We start from the raw sequence: 20,535 nt of genomic DNA on the forward strand, positions 1-20,535 counted from the left end.
TACGCACGCACGCACGCACGCACGCACGCACGCACGCACACACACACACACACACACACACACACACACACACACACACACACACACACACACACACACACACACACACACACACACACACACACACACACACAAACTTACTGTGCTGAACATGTGACAATATACTTCCGCTTCAACAGAAGTCATTCACTGCCACTGCCAGGTTTTCAAATTTTTCCAAATCAAACTTTAGGGGATGCGGATTCCCCTACACAGATCACGACGCAGATCACACTGACACCAGGAACCAGCTAATGCTTTCACTGTGCCATCTGAACCCCACTCTTGAGTATGAAGTGCATGGATGTTAGCTGTGCTCTAAAGCACTGGGGTCCACATATGAAACAAAACATATATTTAAAAACATACATTTGAAAAATAAAACATAAAGAAAAGAAAATAATCTACATTTAAATGTATGGTCCAAATAAATCACCATTTTAAGAAAAAGAGAATTGAGTGCATTCAAGTACACATACTGAGAACATAAATTCAACTTTACAGTCAACACAAATGGCATTCCTGCAGACTGCTTGGCATCCTACACATATGATATTCTGAGGTATTTCATTATTTGCTTTTTAAATATTCTATTGAAGTCTTATAATCGGAAGTCAGTTAATCTGCTGCATGCTAAGAACTACACTTGTACAGATAAGTATGCCTGAGGAGTAATTTAATCAGCACAAGGATCCATTGTTTCTTCTGAGAAGAGTGTAATGACTGTAACCATGCAAAACTGAGTTATATTACCACTCATGTCCAACACTGAATCAAACTGAAACTTTTAGAAACTGTGTTCAGTGGTCTGTGTCAGAGTCTCTTCCCCTTCAACAGCTGCAGTAGGTTCCTGCTGTAACAGGTCAGTGTCTATGCAGTCTGACTGAGGGAGGTTTTTGTACGACTCACTGTGTGAACATGTTTATGTAATGATAACTCTGACAGTAGTAAACTGCTGCACTATCTTCATTCTGAACTCCACTGATGGTCAAAGTGAAGTCAGTGCTGCCTCCACTGCCAGTAAACCGAGCTGGTGTTTGTGATTCACGCTGATTTACAAGTTTTATTAGAAGCTTAGGTGGCTCTCCAGATATCTGTTGATACCAGTGCAGATAATCTCCGTTAGAATTTCGATGAACAGCTTTGTCAGTTTTACAGGTCAGAGTAACAGCAGATCCTGTAGTAACTGTCATGAATGGAGGCTGAGTTACAGTCACCTGACTGCTGGATCCTGCAGAAAAAAACAAAATATTGATTAAATCTCAGAATTAAATATTAATAATAAATAGTGAAAAATACATTCTGTATACACATACTGACCTATGAAACAGCAGCAGACCAGTGTCCAGATGAGGATGGTGATGAGAGTCATAATGGTTGCTCTGGTTTCTGTTGTGTTGAGTGACAGCTCTGAGGAATATAAACCTTCTCAGAATCAGCTGACAATGCAAAGCCTCCTCTCTATGGAAATGATCTATCTACTCTCAACACACTGAACATTATGAGGAACACAATGAATGGATGTGAAATACTGTAGTAAGATACATTTACTGGAATAAAAATACTTCAGCAAAATTAGAATTGTTAAAATATCAAGTTTGGATTACAGGGGTTTATTGTTTGCTTTGCATGAATAAGCCTTTTAAACTTCTGTCAGTTGACAACAAGGATTTTCATTGAAACTTTACAACTTTACTTTATACTTTATCTTAATTAGTTTTGAATCTTAAGATTATGATCCAGTAAATAAAACATGATAATTATTGCAATATATATCTATATATAACTAACGTTTCCTATTCATTAAACAAATTAAATAATACATTTGATTTGATTTCATAATATCAAATAACAGATTTGATCAAACTAATGACAATGTTGGATTAGCTGCATTTTCATGTCAAAACTGATTTATTTTAGATTGCAGCTATCAAGAAAAGACAATCATTGTGTACCTTTCTATGACTAAGGTTTCCTATTCATTAAACAAACAGCAAAATCAGAAAACAGCATTAAATAAATAAATTGTATTTGATTAAATAATATCGATTAACATATTTGATCAAACAAATATCACAATATTGGATTAGCTGCATTTTTATGACAAAACAGATTTTGTGAAACTGTAGCTTGAGTTGTAAAGAGGTGTGTTTTAAGTGCAGGAGGTTTTTGTACGGCCGCTCAATGAGTCTGTATCACTGTGGTGGACTTTTGGTGGAGGCACCAAACTCACCGTTGACTGTAAGTACAACTGATTATTTAATATTTACAAACAAACCATTGCTTTTATTAAATTGTGTGTTTGTGTTAAAAGTAAAAAAGAATATCTATATACCATATATTTCTGTTTTATTTCCTTTCATTTAGAACAAAATTCTTAATCTGAGCCTTTTCATCAACAGTGCAGATAGTTATGTTTACACCACAGCATCATTCACTCTCAAGTATATATTTATTTGTGTGTATGTGTGAGATAATACCAGCTACTCAGACAAGGATCTAATTTCCCCCCATTTTTGTCAAATTGTGTGGCAATAGATTGATTGTTCAGTTGCATAAGCTCAAATCCCATTTGTTACATTTGATTCAGATTTCTAAAGATGCATGCACACAGAATATTAATATATGGACTTTCTGATTTAATTTAATAATTTAATTAAATCAATTTTACAATTAAACCAAAACAGTGTGTAATGTGTTTTCATGGTTCAATAGTTTGGATATACTGAAAGGGAAGTGAAAGAGACAGAGATGAATGTTTTAACTGAAGTCTTCCACTATGACTCTTCAGTCACCTCTGAGATGTTTTATATTGGTCAAACACTGTAAAGCAGAAACATGGAACTCATTATTTATTACTATGAACTAATATTACATTTGAAAATAATGTTGTTTATACTCATATTCAGAAACATTTACAATGAGTCGTGTCCTCTCTTATATTGTTCCACATCTCTATTCTCCCTACTCCTTCTCTTCCTCTCTCTCCTCCAGTGGGTTTGGTGCGGCCCACCCTGACCGTCCTCCCTCCCTCCAGAGTGGAGATGGAGCAGGGCAGTGCCACACTGGTGTGTCTGGCCAACAGGGGCTTCCCCTCCACCTGGACTCTGGGCTGGAAGGTGGGGGGCAGTAGCAGGTCCTCTGGGGTGTCAGGCAGCCAGGAGGTCCTGGGGAGGGACGGCCACTTCATCTGGAGCAATACCCTGACCCTCACTGCAGATGAGTGGAGGAAGGCGGGCTCAGTGAGCTGTGAGGCCAGTCTGAGTGGCCAGACACCTGTCACTCAAACCCTGGACCCTGGACAGTGTTCTGAGTAGAGAAAAGACAGAAGTGATATTATGGAGTTGTTGTTGTTGCTGTTTTTACACCTGATATAAATCTGTTCTTCCTTCTATTTACCAACCTGAAATGGTCAAATGCTATATACCCATAACTAACTGGGTTTTGCTTGTTTGTGTTTCTTTGCTTGGATGAATTGTATGATAAATTAGCTAATAAAGTGTGATATTTTAAGAAAAATCTATGTTTTGTGTAATTACTTTCTGGTACATGCCTGTCAGTAGTGAAGGGGTAAATTCTAAACATGGTGGAGGTTCAGCATCTGGGGACAGATATGTGCTAATCTACGAGTAGTAACAGTAGCAGGAATTCTCTATTGTAAAACATGTTTGGTCAAATCAGAGGTTTATAATTGTACACTTTTAATGGAAAAGGATTGGGACCGATTGATTATTTGGGGAATTTTTGCTTTGAAACCATAGTTTTGTGTTCAGTGGTCTGTGTCAGAGTTACTCCCCCTTCAACAGCTGCAGTAGGTTCCTGCTGTAACAGATCAGTGTCTATGCAGTCTGACTGAGGGAGGTTTTTGTACGACTCTAAATCACTGTGTGAACACATAGACACTGTTTATTTGATGTAAACTCTGACAGTAGTAAACTGCTGCACGGTCTTCATTCTGAACTCCACTGATGGTCAAAGTGAAGTCAGTGCTGCTTCCACTGCCAGTAAACCGAGCTGGTGTTTGGGATTCACGCTGATTTACAAGTTTTATTAGAAGCTTAGGTGGCTCTCCAGTTTTCTGTTGATACCAGTGCAGATAATCTCCATTAGAATCCCTAACAACAGCTGTGTCAGTTTTGCAGGTTAGAGTAACAGCAGATCCAGGAGTAACTGTCATAATAGTCAGGTTCACTATGTATTTTTGTTCAAAATGTTTGGAGATTATAATAATAATAATAATAAACTTTATTTATATAGCACCTTTTTAAACAATGTTACAAAGTGCTTAACAACTTAAAATCAGACAGTGAACAATGAAATACAATTTTACAACAATAAAAACAACATACAACAGTATCAGTGAGTAAATGAGAAGCACCGAGATTCTGCTGTTAAGAGGTTAAAAAGGCCTTTCTATAAAAATGGGTCTTTAATTTGGTTTTAAAAATGGCAATGGAACTTGCAACCCTAATGTCCAATGGGAGGCTGTTCCAGAGGGTAGGGGCCCTGACGGCAAAGGCCCGATCGCCCTTGGTCACCAGCCTAGATATAGGGACATCTAATAGGGCGGCGTCAGAGGATCTTAGGCGGCGGACAGGCACATGGGGAACGAGCAGGTCAGTGAGATAATGTGGTGCCAGGCCATTAAGAGCTTTAAAAGTTAACAATAAAATCTTAAAATCTATTCTAAAAGTTACAGGCAGCCAGTGCAGTGCCGCCAGTACCGGGGTTATGTGCTCAGATTTCCTAGTTCCGGTAATGAGTCTGGCGGCGGCATTCTGTACTAATTGTAGACGGTGTATGGAACCTTTATTGAGAGTGGAGTATAGGGCATTGCAATAATCTAGGCGGGATGAAATAAGAGCATTTACAACTTTGTGAAGGTTAGGGGTGGAGAGTATTGGTCTGATTCTATGTATGTTCCTAATGTGAAAAAAGCAGGTACGAACCACCGTTTTTACCTGAGCCTCAAGACGGAGTTCAGAGTCCAGTAGTACGCCCAGATTCTTGGCTATTGGTGTGACATTTGCTGACATGGAGTCAAGACAGTTGTGAAGTTGGGATCTAGAGGTGATGGGGCCAAACAGGAGAATTTCTGATTTGTTAGAGTTGAGTTGTAAAAAATTTGCAGACATCCATTTTTGGAGGTCGGCCAGGCAGGTTTTAAGGGAAGCTAGACAGTTGGGATTTGAGGTGTTGAGTGGCAGGTATAGTTGGGTGTCGTCGGCATAACAGTGGAAATGAATGTTATGTTTTCTGATTATTTGACCTAGAGGAAGCATATAAATAGAGAAGAGTAGTGGACCAAGAATTGATCCTTGCGGGACACCATGAATGAGGGGGGCGGAGGAAGAGGTGGCATTTCCTATCTCCACTGAGACAGTCCTTCTTGTAAGATAGGAACTCATCATCTGGAGAGCACTACCCCCTAGACCCACCCATGACTCCAGTCGGCTCAGCAGAATGGCGTGGTCAACTGTGTCGAACGCCGCACTAAGGTCAAGGAGGACCAGTATTGCAGCGTCCCCAGAATCTAGTGTCATTAGAAGGTCATTGGTGACCCTGACCAAGGCTGTCTCAGTACTGTGGAGTGTTCTAAAACCGGATTGAAATTTTTCGAACAGATTGTAATTAGATAGGTGAGTGAGAAGTTGTGAGGAGATTAGTAAAACTATACATTTTTGGAATCTTCAGAGCATGGGGAATCCAAAAATCTATGTTGCCATTTGCACAGACACCTGCAAAGCCACCATTCCGGACGTTCAAAATGGCCGACATAAAATACATAATTTGTGCTATCTTGGCTTCTAAACAACCTAGAAACTTAATTAAACATGCTAATCCTATGTTTTCTGTGTCAAGGAATCAAATACCAAATAAATTGTGCTCAAGATCTTACAGTGGCGCCCCCATTTGGTGGCCTGTGAAATAATGATAATAATATGCTCCAAGTTTCTGATATATCATACTATTCATTTAAATAATAATGTATATATTTTTCTTGGTAGTTAATGTGAAATATAAATATTGTAAATATTATAAATATATATATATATATATATATATATATATATATATATATATATACACATATATATTAGGTGTTCTGAACTTTCAGGGCATAACTCATGATGGATGAAAGTCATGACAAGAACCCAGGGGAGCCTGTTGACTGGAAACTATGCATCTTCTGTCAGAAGTCTGACAGTAGCAAAGGGGAATACGTTCTGAATCCCAAGACCGAATCTTACCAGAAAGTACTTGATGTGGTGACTGAACGAGCCAGACTACATGATGGACAATTTGTTTCAATTCAAATGCGTCTCCAAGGTAGTCAACCAAAGAAATGCTGCTTGAGAAGAAAACATGGCATCGAAGCTGCTATTCTTCTGCCACACACCCGACAAAGTTGCAGCGAGCCAGAGACCGCTTCAAGCATTCAATGTCCTCAGGACAGTTTGCCATTAAGAAACCTGGCTATAGAAGATCAAGCACAGAAATGGAAGCTGATACACCAGGAACATCAATGCCATTCACAAGATCTGCGACAAACCCTTTGTCAAAAGACCAGTGCTTCTTCTGTCAATCATGGTCAATCAATGGTCAAGCTCTCTTCACAGTTCGGACCGAGAACTGTGGGAAGGCACTCAGGCAAGCAGTAGACATTTCCCAAGATCCAGTGTTGATGACGAGATTAAGCACGGCAATATCACCAAGTGATGCCCATGCAATAGATGTTATGTATCACAAGCAGTGCTGGACAAAACATGTGTTTCATGTCATCAGGGATCATACCAGTGACAAAGCCAAATCCACAACAGCAGACCTACCCATGCAGGTGTCATGCTTGATCGAGTTGATCAATCTCATTGACATACAAACTCAAAACAAAGCATATCTACCCATGAGTGATGTGGAGAGAACATACATCTCCATGCTTGGGGTAGCGAGGCGGCACAGAAGCACGCACCAACGCTGACAAGACAATGGCTGTAGAGTAATATTATTCAAGAGTTACCAAGTGTGAAGTCTGTGAGGCAGAAAGACAGAACAAAACTGTATTGCCCTGAAGCCTGTGAAGAACATATGGTCCACATGTCTATGCTACAAGACCATGCAAGTGAATTGGACAGCATGAAGATGTTATTCAAGACAGCTAAGCTAATACGCACACAAAAGGAAACAGTCAGACATGGTTAACATACTGAGCACGGCAGAAGATGTTCCACCAGAGTTGTACAGCCTTATACGTTGGATTTTGGTAGGACCCGAAGAGGAGTTGCAAACAGAGATGAGGTCCAGGACAATGGATCAATCTGCACTCACCTTAAACCAGAACATCATATATGCTTTCAAAACCAAAAGGCAGGTGCAACACCAACCCATGCAGGTGACAAGACACATTCCGGATACAACATGCCCGAGAAAATCCAAGTTCTGGATTTGGCACTTAACATTCATCACGACACCAGGAACAAGAAACTTATAGACCTCCTTCATTCACATCACGACACCAGGAACAAGAAACTTATAGACCTCCTTCATTCACATAACTATTGTGTACCATACGGTAGGTCACTGCTTTTGGAAACAGCTATAGCTAACGCTGTTGTGGAAAACACAAGACAGTTTGATGTCCTCAAAAAAGGAACCTTTGTGTTCTTTGCTGTTGACAATACTGACTTTGTCGAGGACACAGCTGATGGGAAAGGAACCACACATGGGACAATCACAGCAGTATATCAGAAGGCCAATGCTCCAGGGGAAGTCATCGCACCCAGTCTGGAACTTAAAGAGGCAAATAATCTATCAGTTAACCCATATCATGTACCTATCAAGCCATGTAGCAAACCAAAACCGGGATTGGTCAAGAGAGCACAACAATTTGAGGTCAACACCACAGGGGTTGCTGAGTCTTATCAGCTAACCACCCTAGGCTGTATCATAGAGTCTGCCCTGTCAAGTGAAAAACACAGAGAACAGAGCAAAATTCCTGGTTGGGCTGGATTCAAATCACTTGTATCATCTGGCCAATCCTTGACCCAAGTTGGTGCACTACCGCTATTGCCAGAAGTTGCACATGAGTTGTCTACAATGCTGACGATGATTTTGCAAGCATCCCAGTTGAGGAGTTTGGTCGTTGGTGAAGAACACCCAACAGTGAAAACCTTCGACATGGCCTTATACGAGAAGCAGCAAGTTGCCTCCTACAGTTGGTGCCCTTGAGGATCACATTGAACGTGTCCGTGTTCAAAGTAGGGTGTGGTGCCAAACCACTGTGATGTGGCAGCGACCTTTCGACCCACTCAAACATGGCTATAATCAAAATAGCCATGGTGACATACTACCTACCACCACAAAGGTTCCACCTGCACCACAGGCCATTGTAGAGTTGGTCAGATGTCAGTGCAAAACCCACTGCACATCCCAGAAATGTTCATGCAGGAGACACACAACTTGGCTTGCACAGAACTTTGTTTGTGTGGAAGTGACTGCAAAAACGACACAGACTGTAATACTGAAAATGACTCTCTGGACAGTGATGAAGAGCTGAAAGAATATTCCTGGATGATACAGATGTAGTAGATCCTGTGTATAGTTAAATCTGGTAACTCAATCTGATATACCCTTAACTTCAGTTGAATGTATTTTATGTGATACAGTTACTGTATGTCACCAATATCACCAATATAAAGACTATGGTTTTCATTTACCTTTGTTTGTTGATTTTATTTAATCCTGAGAACAATGTTGAGGTCTTTATTGGATTCATTGACCCAAAACACATAGGATTAGCATGTTTAATTAAGTTTCTAGGTTGTCTAGAAGCCAAGATAGCACAAATTGTGTATTATATGTCGGCCATTTTTAATGTCCGGAATGGCGGCTTTGCAGGTGTCTGTGCAAATGGCAACATAGATTTTTGGATTCCCCATGCTCTGAAGATTCCAAAAATGTATAGTTTTCCAAATCTCCAAAAAATTTTAACGAAATAACATTTTTTAACATAGTGAACCTGACTATGAATGGAGGCTGAGTCACAGTCACCTGACTGCTGGATCCTGGAGACAGAAACAAAATATTGACAACATAAATCTCAGAATTAAATATTAATAATAAATGGTGAAAAAGACATTCTGTTTACACATACTGACCTATGAAACAGCAGCAGACCAGTGTACAGATGAGGATGGTGATGAGAGTCATGGTTGCTGTGGTTTAGGTTGTGTTGATTGACAACTCTGTGTAATATAAACCTTCTCAGAATCAGCTGACAATGCAAAGTCTCCTCTCTATGGAAATGATCTATCTGCTCTCAACACACTGAACATTATGAGGAACACAATGAATGAATGGTAAATACAGTAGTAATACATTTACTGGAATAAAAATAATTTAGCAGAATTAGAAATGTAACAAATCAAGTTGGGATTACAGGGGTTTATTTTGTGATTTGCATGAAAAGGCCTTTTAAACTTCTGTCAGTTGACAACAAGGATTTTCATTGAAACTTTACAACTTTACTTTATACTTCTTAATTCTTTTGGAATCTTAAGATTATGATTCAGGAAATAAAACCTGATAATACTATAATATATATCTATCTATAACTAAAGTTTCCTATTCATTAAACAAATTAAATAAATACCATTTTTGTATTTGAATACATCAATTATCAAATAATGTTGACAATATTGGAATAGCTGCAATGTCATATCAAAACTGATTTATTTTCAATTGTAGCAATCAAGAAAAGAAAATAATTTTGTATCTATCTATGACTAAGGTTTCCTATTCATTAAACAAATAGCAAAGTCAGAAAACACTATTAAATAAATCAATTGTATTTGATGAAATAATATCGATTAACATATTTGATCAAACTAATCACAATATTGGATAATCTGCATTTTTATGACACAACAGATTTTGTGAAACTGTAGCTTGAGTTGTAAAGAGGTGTGTTTTTTAGTGCAGGAGGTTTTTGTACGGCCGCTCAATGAGTCTGTATCACTGTGGTGGACATTTGGTGGAGGCACCAAACTCACCGTTGACTGTAAGTACAACTGATTATTTATTTATTAAAAACAAACCCTAGCTTTTATTAAATTGTTTGTCTTTGTGTTAAAAGCAAACATTTTCATCTATATACCATATATTTCTGTTTTATTTCCTTTCATTTAGAACCAATTCTTAATCTGTGCCCTTTCATCAACACTGTAGATAGTTATGTTTACACCACAGCATCATTCACTCTCAAGTATATTTATTTTTTGTGTGTATGTGTGAGATAATACCAGCTACTCAGACAAGGATCTAATTTTCCCCCCATTTTTGTCAAATTTTGTGGCAATAGATTGATTGTTTAGTTGCATAAGCTCAAATCCCATTTGTTACATTTGATTCAGATTTCTAAAGATGCATGCACACACAATATTAATATATAGACTTTCAGATTTAATTTGATAATTTCATTATATAGATTTTACAATTAAACCAAAACAGTGTGTAATGTGTTTTCATGGTTCAATAGTTTGGATATACTGAAAGGGAAGTGAAAGAGACAGAGATGAATGTACTAACTGAAGTCTTCCACAATGACACCTTTGTCAACCTTCAGTCACCTCTGAGATGTTCTATATTGGTCAAACACTGTAAAGCAGAAACATGGAACTCATTCTTTATTACTATGAACTAATCTTACATTTGAAAATAATGTTGTTTATGCTCTTATTCAGAAACATTTGCAATGAGTTATGTCCTCTCTTATATTGTTCCACATCTCTATTCTCCCTACTCCTTCTCTTCCTCTCTCTCCTCCAGTGGGTTTGGTGCGGCCCACCCTGACCGTCCTCCCTCCCTCCAGAGTGGAGATGGAGCAGGGCAGTGCCACACTGGTGTGTCTGGCCAACAGGGGCTTCCCCTCCACCTGGACTCTGGGCTGGAAGGTGGGGGGCAGTAGCAGGTCCTCTGGGGTGTCAGGCAGCCAGGAGGTCCTGGGGAGGGACGGCCACTTCATCTGGAGCAATACCCTGACCCTCACTGCAGATGAGTGGAGGAAGGCGGGCTCAGTGAACTGTGAGGCCAGTCTGAGTGGCCAGACCCCTGTCACTCAAACCCTGGACCGTGGACAGTGTTCTGAGTAGAAAAAAGGCAGAAGTGGTATTATGGAGTTGCTGTTTTTGGTACAAACACCTTGACATAAATCTGTTCTTCTTTCTATTTACCAACCTGAAATGGTTTCAGTTAGAATTGATAAAAAATACTATACCCACATCATGCAATTCAACTACCTGGGTTTTGCTTGTTTCTGTTTCTTTGCTTGGATGAATTGCAAAATACATTTGCTAATAAAGTGTGATATTTTAAGAAAAATACATGTTTTGTGCAAGTACTTCAGATGTAGCATATTGTTGTGGTACATGCCTGTCAGCAGTGAAGGGGTAAATTATACACATTGACTGGTGGAGGTTGAACATCTGGGGACAGAGATGTGCTAATCTTGGAGTGACAGTAAGGGCGGTTTCAGACTGGATCCGTTTGAATCGAAGCGTTCCCGAGTACGCTTGGCTTCTCCCAGCTGGTCAGCATTCACACTGGCCAAAATCCTTTCGTACTCGACCATTTAATTTAGCAGTAATGGTAAATATGTGCCTCATGGGGGCGCTGTTGACTATGGGGCTTTGGAAGAGAGAATGTCATTGACAGAAGAAAAGTCACTCTAGAGTGAATAATAACGTTTGACTGTGTTCCTGACGTTGTCTTAAGTTATAATAACAACAGATCAACAATACACAACCAAAGCAGTGTGTGCACTGGTCTTTGAAACCTCGAAATGTAACGTCGTCTGTTAATATGATATTGGCGTCACGGACGCATCCTTGGTATGACGTCACGGACTAACCCTTGGTGTATTTATCCTTATAAATACGTTCGCCACACATGTGTTTTTTGTTTATTATTTTTCACGGCTCGCGCTACTCAAACACTAGCGGGATTATTATTTCTTGTCAACATTCAAGTAGAACAATGAGAAGGTATAACCCAGCTAAAATAATGCGTCATTATAACAAATATATAAATGATATATGATTAGCAGTCCAGTCTGTCCACTTCCTTCTCTTGGTACGGATGGATTCACACTGCCTCGTTCCGTTCCCGACTCCGCAGCAATCGGACCCGAGACTACCTCCCCAGGTGGTTTCGAGTACGGTACGGTGATGCGTTACGGGGAACGGTTCGCTACGTTCACACTACCACAACATCTGCCATGTGGTCTGGAGTGCGCACCCGGGACCCGCCCGACCCGGACGCTCTTACTCTCTATACTGTACTACAGTATATTTGTTCAAATCAAAGCTACAATAGTACATTGACTTTTAGTGCAAAAGGATTGTGACCGGTTTTTATTTGGGGAATTTGTGCTTTGAAACCATAGTTTTGTGTTCATTGGTCTGGTTCAGATATCTAAAATACTAAACCCATATCATGCAATTCAATTACCTAGTTTAGAGCTTGTGTCTGTATCTTTGCTTGGATGAATTGCAAATCATATTTGCTGATCAAGTGTGATATTTTCAGATGTAGCATCTTTTTGTGGTATATACCTGTCAGCAGTGATGGGATAAATTATAAAACTTGAGTGGTGGCGGTAGAACATAGATTAACAACTGTACGTTGGCTTTAAGTGGAAACGGATTGTGACCGATTGATTATGTGGGGGGATTTGTGCTTTGAAACCATAGTTTTGTGTTCAGTGTTCTGTGTCAGAGTCTCTTCCCCTTCAACAGCTGCAGTAGGTTCCTGCTGTAACAGATCAGTGTCTATGCAGTCTGACTGAGGGAGGTTTTTGTACGACTCTAAATCACTGTGTGAACACACCGCCACTATGATAACTCTGACAGTAATAAACTGCTGCACTATCTTCATTCTGAACTCCACTGATGGTCAAAGAGAAGTCAGTGCTGCTTCCACTGCCAGTAAACCGAACTGGTGTTTGGGATTCACGCTGATTTACAAGTTTTATTAGAAGCTTAGGTGGCTCTCCAGATTTCTGTTGATACCAATACATACGATCTCCATAAGTAGAATCTGTATGAACAGCTTTGTTAGTTTTACAGGTCAGAGTAACAGCAGATCCTGTCGTAACTGTCATGAATGGAGGCTGAGTTACAGTCACCTGACTGCTGGATCCTGCAGAAAGAAACCAAACATGAATTAAATCTCAGAATTAAATACTAATAATAAATACTGAAAAAGACATTCTATTTACACAAACTGACCTATGAAACAGCAGCAGACCAGTGTCCAGATGAGGATGGTGATGAGAGTCATGGTTGCTGTGGTTTCTGTTGTGTTGAGTGACAGCTCTGAGGAATATAAACCTTCTCAGAATCAGCTGACAATGCAAAGTCTCCTCTCTATGGAAATGATCTATCTGCTCTCAACACACTGAACATTATGAGGAACACAATGAATGGATGGGAAATACTGTAGTAAGACACATTTACTGGAATAAAAATACTTGAGCAAAATTAGAAATGTTAACAAATCAAGCTTGGATTAATTCAATTACCTAGTTTACAGCTTGTGTCTGTTTCTTTGCTTGGATGAATAGCAAAACATATTCGCTGATCAAGTGTGATATTTTCAGATGTAGCATCTTTTCTGGTATATACCTGTCAGCAGTGATGGGATAAATTATAAAACTTAAGAGTTGTGGCGGTAGAACATAGATTAACAACTGTACGTTGACTTTAAGTGGAAACGGATTGTGACCGATTGATTATATGGGGGATTTGTGCTTTGAAACCATAGTTTTGTGTTCAGTGTTCTGTGTCAGAGTCTCTTTCTCTTCAACAGCTGCAGTAGGTTCTTGCTGTAACAGGTCAGTGTCTATGCAGTCTGACTGAGGGAGGTTTTTGTACGACTCTAAATCACTGTGTGAACATATTGACACTGTTTATGTAATGAAAACTCTGACAGTAGTAAACTGCTGCAAGGTCTTCATTCTGAACTCCACTGATGGTCAAAGAGAAGTCAGTGCTGCCTCCACTGCCAGTAAACCGAGCTGGTGTTTGTGATTCACGCTGATTTACAAGTTTTATTAGAAGCTTAGGTGGCTCTCCAGTTTTCTGTTGATACCAGTGCAGATAATCTTTATTAGAATATCTATAAACAGCTGTGTCAGTTTTGCAGGTCAGAGTAACAGCAGATCCCGGAGTAACTGTCATGAATGGAGGCTGAGTTACAGTCACCTGACTGCTGGATCCTGCAGAAAGAAACAAAATATTGATTAAATCTCAGAATTAAATATTAATAATAAATAGTGAAAAATACATTCTGTATACACATACTGACCTATGAAACAGCAGCAGACCAGTGTCCAGATAAGGATGGTGATAAGAGTCATGGTTGCTGTGGTTTCTGTTGTGTTGAGTGACAGCTCTGAGGAATATAAACCTTCTCAGAATCAGCTGACAATGCAAAGCCTCCTCTCTATGGAAATGATCTATATGCTCTCAACACACTGAACATTATGAGGAACACAATGAATGGATGGGAAATACTGTAGTAAGACACATTTACTGGAATAAAAATACTTTAGCAGAATTAGAATTGTTAAAATATCAAGTTTGGATTACAGGGGTTTATTGTTTGCTTTGCAAGAAAAAGCCTTTTAAACTTCTGTCAGTTGACAACAAGGATTTTCATTGAAACTTTACAACTTTACTTTATACTTTATCTTAATTAGTTTTGAATCTTAAGATTATGATCCAGTAAATAAAACATGATAACTATTGCAATATATATCTATCTATAACTAAAGTTTCCTATTCATTAAACAAATTAAATACATACATTTTATTCGATTTAATAATATCAATTAACATGATCAAACAAATGACAATGTTGGATTAGCTGCATTTTCATGTCAAAACTGATTTATTTTAGATGGCAGCTATCAAGAAAAGACAATCATTTTGTATGTTTCTATGACTAAGGTTTCCTATTCATTAAACAAATAGGGACATCAGAAAACAAAATTAAATATATCAGTTGTATTTGATTAAATAATATCAATTAACATATTTGATCAAACTAATCACAATATTGGATTATCTGCATTTTTATGACAAAACAAATGTTGTGAAACTGTAGCTTGAGTTGTAAAGAGGTGTGTTTTAAGTGCAGGAGGTTTTTGTACGGCCGCTCAATGAATCTGTATCACTGTGGTGGACTTTTGGTGGAGGCACCAAACTCACCTTTGACTGTAAGTACAACTGATTATTTACTTATTACAAACCAATCCTAGCTTTTAGTAAATTGTTTGTCTGTATGTTAAAAGTAAAACATTTTCATCTATATACTATTTCTGTTTTATTTCCTTTCATTTAGAACAAAAATCTTAATCTGAGCCCTTTCATCAACACTGTAGATATTTATGTTCACACCACAGCATCATTCGCTCTCAAGTATATTTATTTTTGGTGTGTATGTGTGAGATAACACCAGCTACTCAGACAAGGATCTAACTTTCTCACCATTTTTGTCAAATTGTGTGGCAATAGATTGATTGTTTAGTTGCATAAGCTCAAATCCTGTTTGTTACAGTTGATTAAGATTTCTAAAGATGCATGCACACAATATTAATATATGGATTTTCAGATTTAATTTGATAATTTCATCATATAGATTTTACAATTAAACCAAAACAGAGTGTACTGTGTTTTCATGGTTCAATAGTTTGGATATACTGAAAGGGAAGTGAAAGAGACAGAGATGAATGTTTTAACTGAAGTCTTCCACAATGACACCTTTGTCAACCTTCAGTCACCTCTGAGATGTTCTATATTGGTCAAACACTGTAAAGCAGAAACATGGAACTCATTCTTTATTACTATGAACTAATCTTACATTTGAAATAATGTTGTTTATGCTCTTATTCAGAAACATTTACAACTAGAAAATGTGCTCCTCGGAGCACAAGTCTCCGCCAGCAGACCCGTGCTATTTTAATGAAATGAAATCACCTACCCTATCTTTAACCATAGTTCTTTAGGAATGTTCTAATTTTTACGTAATTTGGACTGGAAGGTACTGTTCCAATCAAGACTGATTGATCCTGTCTTACCTCACAGTGTCTTACCTCACAGTGTTTGCATCTAAAGAATGTTCTTCTTGAAGCAATGTGTCATATGGGAGTCGTCGTAATTGACTGGTTTGTTCAAATACTTGTCTGTCTTCTTCATCTTCATTGTCTTGAACAGTTTCAGCAGTTGATTGGTGTGTTTGATCTATGTCAGTTTTCTCTAGTGCTACATAATGTATTTGATCAAGGTGGCCAATTGTTATAGTATTAAGACTTCAGCCTTGTTGTGGGATCAATTCAACTCTATAGTCCTCTTCTGTGTTACTGTAGATGTAGATGAGTATGCTTTCTTAGCTTTGGCCTTCTGCGCCTTTGCTTGACCAATGTTAGGTGTTCTCAGAGGGACACACACACGCACGGACGGGTGATTTGGACTGGAAGGTACCGTTCCAATCAAGACTGATTGATCCTGTCTTACCTCACTTCAAGAAACGTAAACGGCTTTTTGAAGTGACACACATATTTATAGAATTGTATTTCGTCATGCGTCCCTCTAGCCAATCAAAGGCATTGGTGTCAACATATTGACACGTGTCACGTGGAGCTTGACCAGTGTTAGCTTGGCTAGGGGCCATGCTCACACACGGCGGGACGAAGCGAAAACAGACACGGGACGGACAGAGCGCTGCTTGGGACGACAGCTTGGACAGAACCAGTCTCCTTCCGGGACAGACTTCAGTCTGGGTCTCAAACACTGCAAATGATGTCCTCGGTCACATCCGTCACACAGTAACATAGTCTCTGCGTCTCCTTTCCGTCTGCACAGTTTACAGCGAGCGTTGAGGAGAGACTTTGCCCAAATGATGCTCTTTTCCAAAGTGGACAGATGGACAAACACTTGGGAAAGACTGGAGCAGGACTGCAGAGATTCTCTCCAACGTTCCAAAACCATCTTACCACTGGCACTGCCATTGTCACTGTCACTGGACGGGTCGTCATTTTTTCTTCCTGTTTTTACCGTTCTTCTTGTCTTTCTTGGACTCCTCGCCGCCCAGAGGAACTTGGAGGAACCTGCGTTCGATTTCCTGTTCTATCTGAAACAGGGCATGAGCAAGGCAGTGGACGGTACTGTTCACTGGCTGAGAGTCATCCACCTCCATCTCCTCTCCACCATTCATCTCTCCGTTCTTTCTGCCATCAGCAGCCAGCAGTTCATATTGTCCTCTCTCCAATGCTGATCTCCATGTCTCTCTCTCCGTTATCTTCAGCGTTTCCAGATTTCCTTCGTAGATTCTTTCCTCAATGTCCAACAGCATATCTCTGAGTCGGCTCTCCACGAAACTCTCAGCTGTAGCAAGGGATTCTGGGCCTTGGTTTTATAATTATATTTGACAGCAGCAGTGTTGTTCAGTATCTGTGTGATTCTGTCTTTCTCCTGGTGTAGCGTCTCCTTGAGGCTGCTCTCTCTGTGACCTCGCGGGTTCAATGCCTCCATCAGCTGCTCCACCTCCTCCACCGAGCTGTAGAAGGCCCATTGGTTGGGGCGTATGACTGGCAGGCAACTGGCAGGGATACAGGTGGGGCTATGTATGGTGTCCATCTGTGTGTTCTGCTGTCCTTCATCCTCCATCTGTTCATCCTGTAGAGATGCAGGGTGGGGTTCCAGCATGTCCTCCGTCAGCCCAAAGTAATCATCCTCCACAAACAGAGCACAGGTAGATTCTGTCTCTGCCCAGAGGAACGAGCGACGTACGACGGAAAGCCTTTTGGATACGATTCTTCTTCTTCTTGAACCTTCTGCTGTTCCTCCTCCAGCTCTTCAGCTGTGAGGCTTGATTGATCCTGTCTTACCTCACTTCAAAAAGTAAAGGCTTTTTGAAGTGACACACCTATTTATAGAATTTTATTTCGTCATGAGTCCCTCTAGCCAATCAAAGGCATTGGTGTCAACATATTGACACGTGTCACGTGGAGCTTGACCAATGTTAGCTTGGCTAACAATGTTTGCTCACACACGGCGGGACGAAGCGAAAAAATATTCTCCACCTACGGCGGAGACAATGAGTCATGTCCTCTCTTATATTGTTCCACAACTCTGTTTTCCCTAATCCTCTCCAATCCTCTTCTCTTTCTCTCTCTCCTCCAGTGGGTTTGGTGCGGCCCACCCTGACCGTCCTCCCTCCCTCCAGAGTGGAGATGGAGCAGGGCAGTGCCACACTGGTGTGTCTGGCCAACAGGGGCTTCCCCTCCACCTGGACTCTGGGCTGGAAGGTGGGGGGCAGCAGCAGGTCCTCTGGGGTGTCAGGCAGCCAGGAGGTCCTGGGGAGGGACGGCCACTTCATCTGGAGCAATACCCTGACCCTCACTGCAGATGAGTGGAGGAAGGCGGGCTCAGTGAGCTGTGAGGCCAGTCTGAGTGGCCAGACACCTGTCACTCAAACCCTGGACCCTGGACAGTGTTCTGAGTAGAGAAAAGACAGAAGTGATATTAGGAAGTTGCTGTTTTTGGTACAAACAACTTGATATAAATCTGTTTTTCTTTCTATTTACCAACCTGATATAGTTTCAGCTATATAATTGATCTAAAATACTATACCCATATCATGCAATTCAACTGCCTGGTTTGTTTCTGTTTCTTTGCTTGGATGAATTTCAAAATACATTTGCTAATAAAGTGTGATATTTTAAGAAAAATCTATGTTTTGTGCAAGTACTTCAGATGTGGCATCTTTTTGTGGTACATGGCATGCCTGTCAGCAGTGAAGGGGTAAATTATAAACATTGACTGGTGGAGGTTGAACATCTGGGGACAGAGTTGGCTAATCTTGGAGTGACAGTAACTCTCTCTACTGTACTATGGTATGTTTGGTCAAATCAGAGCTTTACAATTGTACATTGACTTTTAGTGGAAAAGGATTGTGACCGATTGATTATTTGGGGAATTTGTGCTTTGAAACCATAGTTTTGTGTTCATTGGTCTGGTTCAGATATCTAAAATACTAAACCCATATCATGCAATTGAATTACCTGGTTTACAGCTTGTGTCTGTTTCTTTGCTTGGATGAATTGCTGATCAAGTGTGATATTTTCAGATGTAGCATCTTTTTGTGGTATATACCTGTCAGCAGTGATGGGATAAATTATAAAACTTGATTTGTGGCGGTAGAACATAGATTAACAACTGTACGTTGACTTTAAGTGGAAACGGATTGTGACCGATTGATTATGTGGGGGATTTGTGCTTTGAAACCATAGTTTTGTGTTCAGTGGTCTGTGTCAGAGTCTCTTCCTCTTCAACAGCTGCAGTAGGTTCTTGCTTTAACAGGTCAGTGTCTATGCATTCTGACTGAGGGAGGTTTTTGTTTTTGTACGACTCTAAATCACTGTGTGAACACACCGCCTCTATGATAACTCTGACAGTAGTAAACTGCTGCAAGGTCTTCATTCTGAACTCCACTGATGGTCAAAGTGAAGTCAGTGCTGCTTCCACTGCCAGTAAACCGAGCTGGTGTTTGTGATTCACGTTGATATACAAGTTTTATTAGAAGCTTAGGTGGCTCTCCAGTTTTCTGTTGATACCAGTGCAGATACTCGTTATTAATATATCTAAAAACAGCTGTGTCAGTTTTGCAGGTCAGAGTAACAGCAGATCCCGGAGAAACTGTCATGAATGGAGGCTGAGTTACAGTCACCTGACTGCTGGATCCTGCAGACAGAAACAAAATATTGATTAAATCTCAGAATTAAATATTAATAATAAATAGTGAAAAACACATTCTGTTTACGCATACTGACCTATGAAACAGCAGCAGACCAGCATCCAGATGAGGATGGTGATAAGAGTCATAATGGTTGCTCTGGTTTCTGTTGTGTTGAGTGACAGCTCTGAGGAATATAAACCTTCTCAGAATCAGCTGACAATGCAAAGTCTCCTCTCTATGGAAATGATCTATCTGCTCTCAACACACTGAACATTATGAGGAACACAATGAATGGATGGGAAATACTGTAGTAAGACACATTTACTGGAATAAAAATACTTGAGCAAAATTTGAAATGTTAACAAATCAAGTTTTTATTACTGGGGTTTATTGTTAAATGTGTGTGTGAAGCAAGCTTCTTGATGGGAATGATGTACAAAAACGATGTACAAAAACGAATGATGTACAAAAATGATGTACAAAAACGAATTTCACCCACTTTTTTACCTTGTAAACCTGTGATGTGACAATAAACCTGAGTCTGATTCTGATTCTGATTCTGATCTGGCGGACCCAGGTTAGTTTATTGTGTGGTGTGCATGAAAAAGCCGATTTTCATTGAAACTTTACAACTTTACTTTATACTTTATCTCAATTGGTTTTGAATCTTAAGATTTTGATTTAGGAAATAAAATATAATAA

General features: G+C 39.7%; 3 gene segments (V, D, J or C); all 3 read left to right on the forward strand.

The window, feature by feature from the left end:
* Positions 1-2,221: 2,221 nt before the first annotated feature.
* LOC308075344 (Ig kappa-b4 chain C region-like) lies at positions 2,222-3,525 on the forward strand. The segment is given in 2 exons: positions 2,222-2,280; positions 3,034-3,525.
* Positions 3,526-9,384: 5,859 nt separating this feature from the next.
* Positions 9,385-11,464, forward strand: LOC308074744 (Ig kappa-b4 chain C region-like). The segment is given in 3 exons: positions 9,385-9,395; positions 9,984-10,096; positions 10,864-11,464.
* A 3,819-nt stretch (positions 11,465-15,283) lies between these two features.
* Positions 15,284-18,870, forward strand: LOC308075013 (Ig kappa-b4 chain C region-like). The segment is given in 2 exons: positions 15,284-15,313; positions 18,279-18,870.
* The last annotated feature ends 1,665 nt before the right edge of the window (positions 18,871-20,535 follow it).

This window comes from Gymnoscopelus braueri, assembly GCF_963280865.1.
Source record: "Gymnoscopelus braueri genome assembly, chromosome: 19".
Classification (NCBI taxonomy): Eukaryota; Metazoa; Chordata; class Actinopteri; order Myctophiformes; family Myctophidae; genus Gymnoscopelus; species Gymnoscopelus braueri.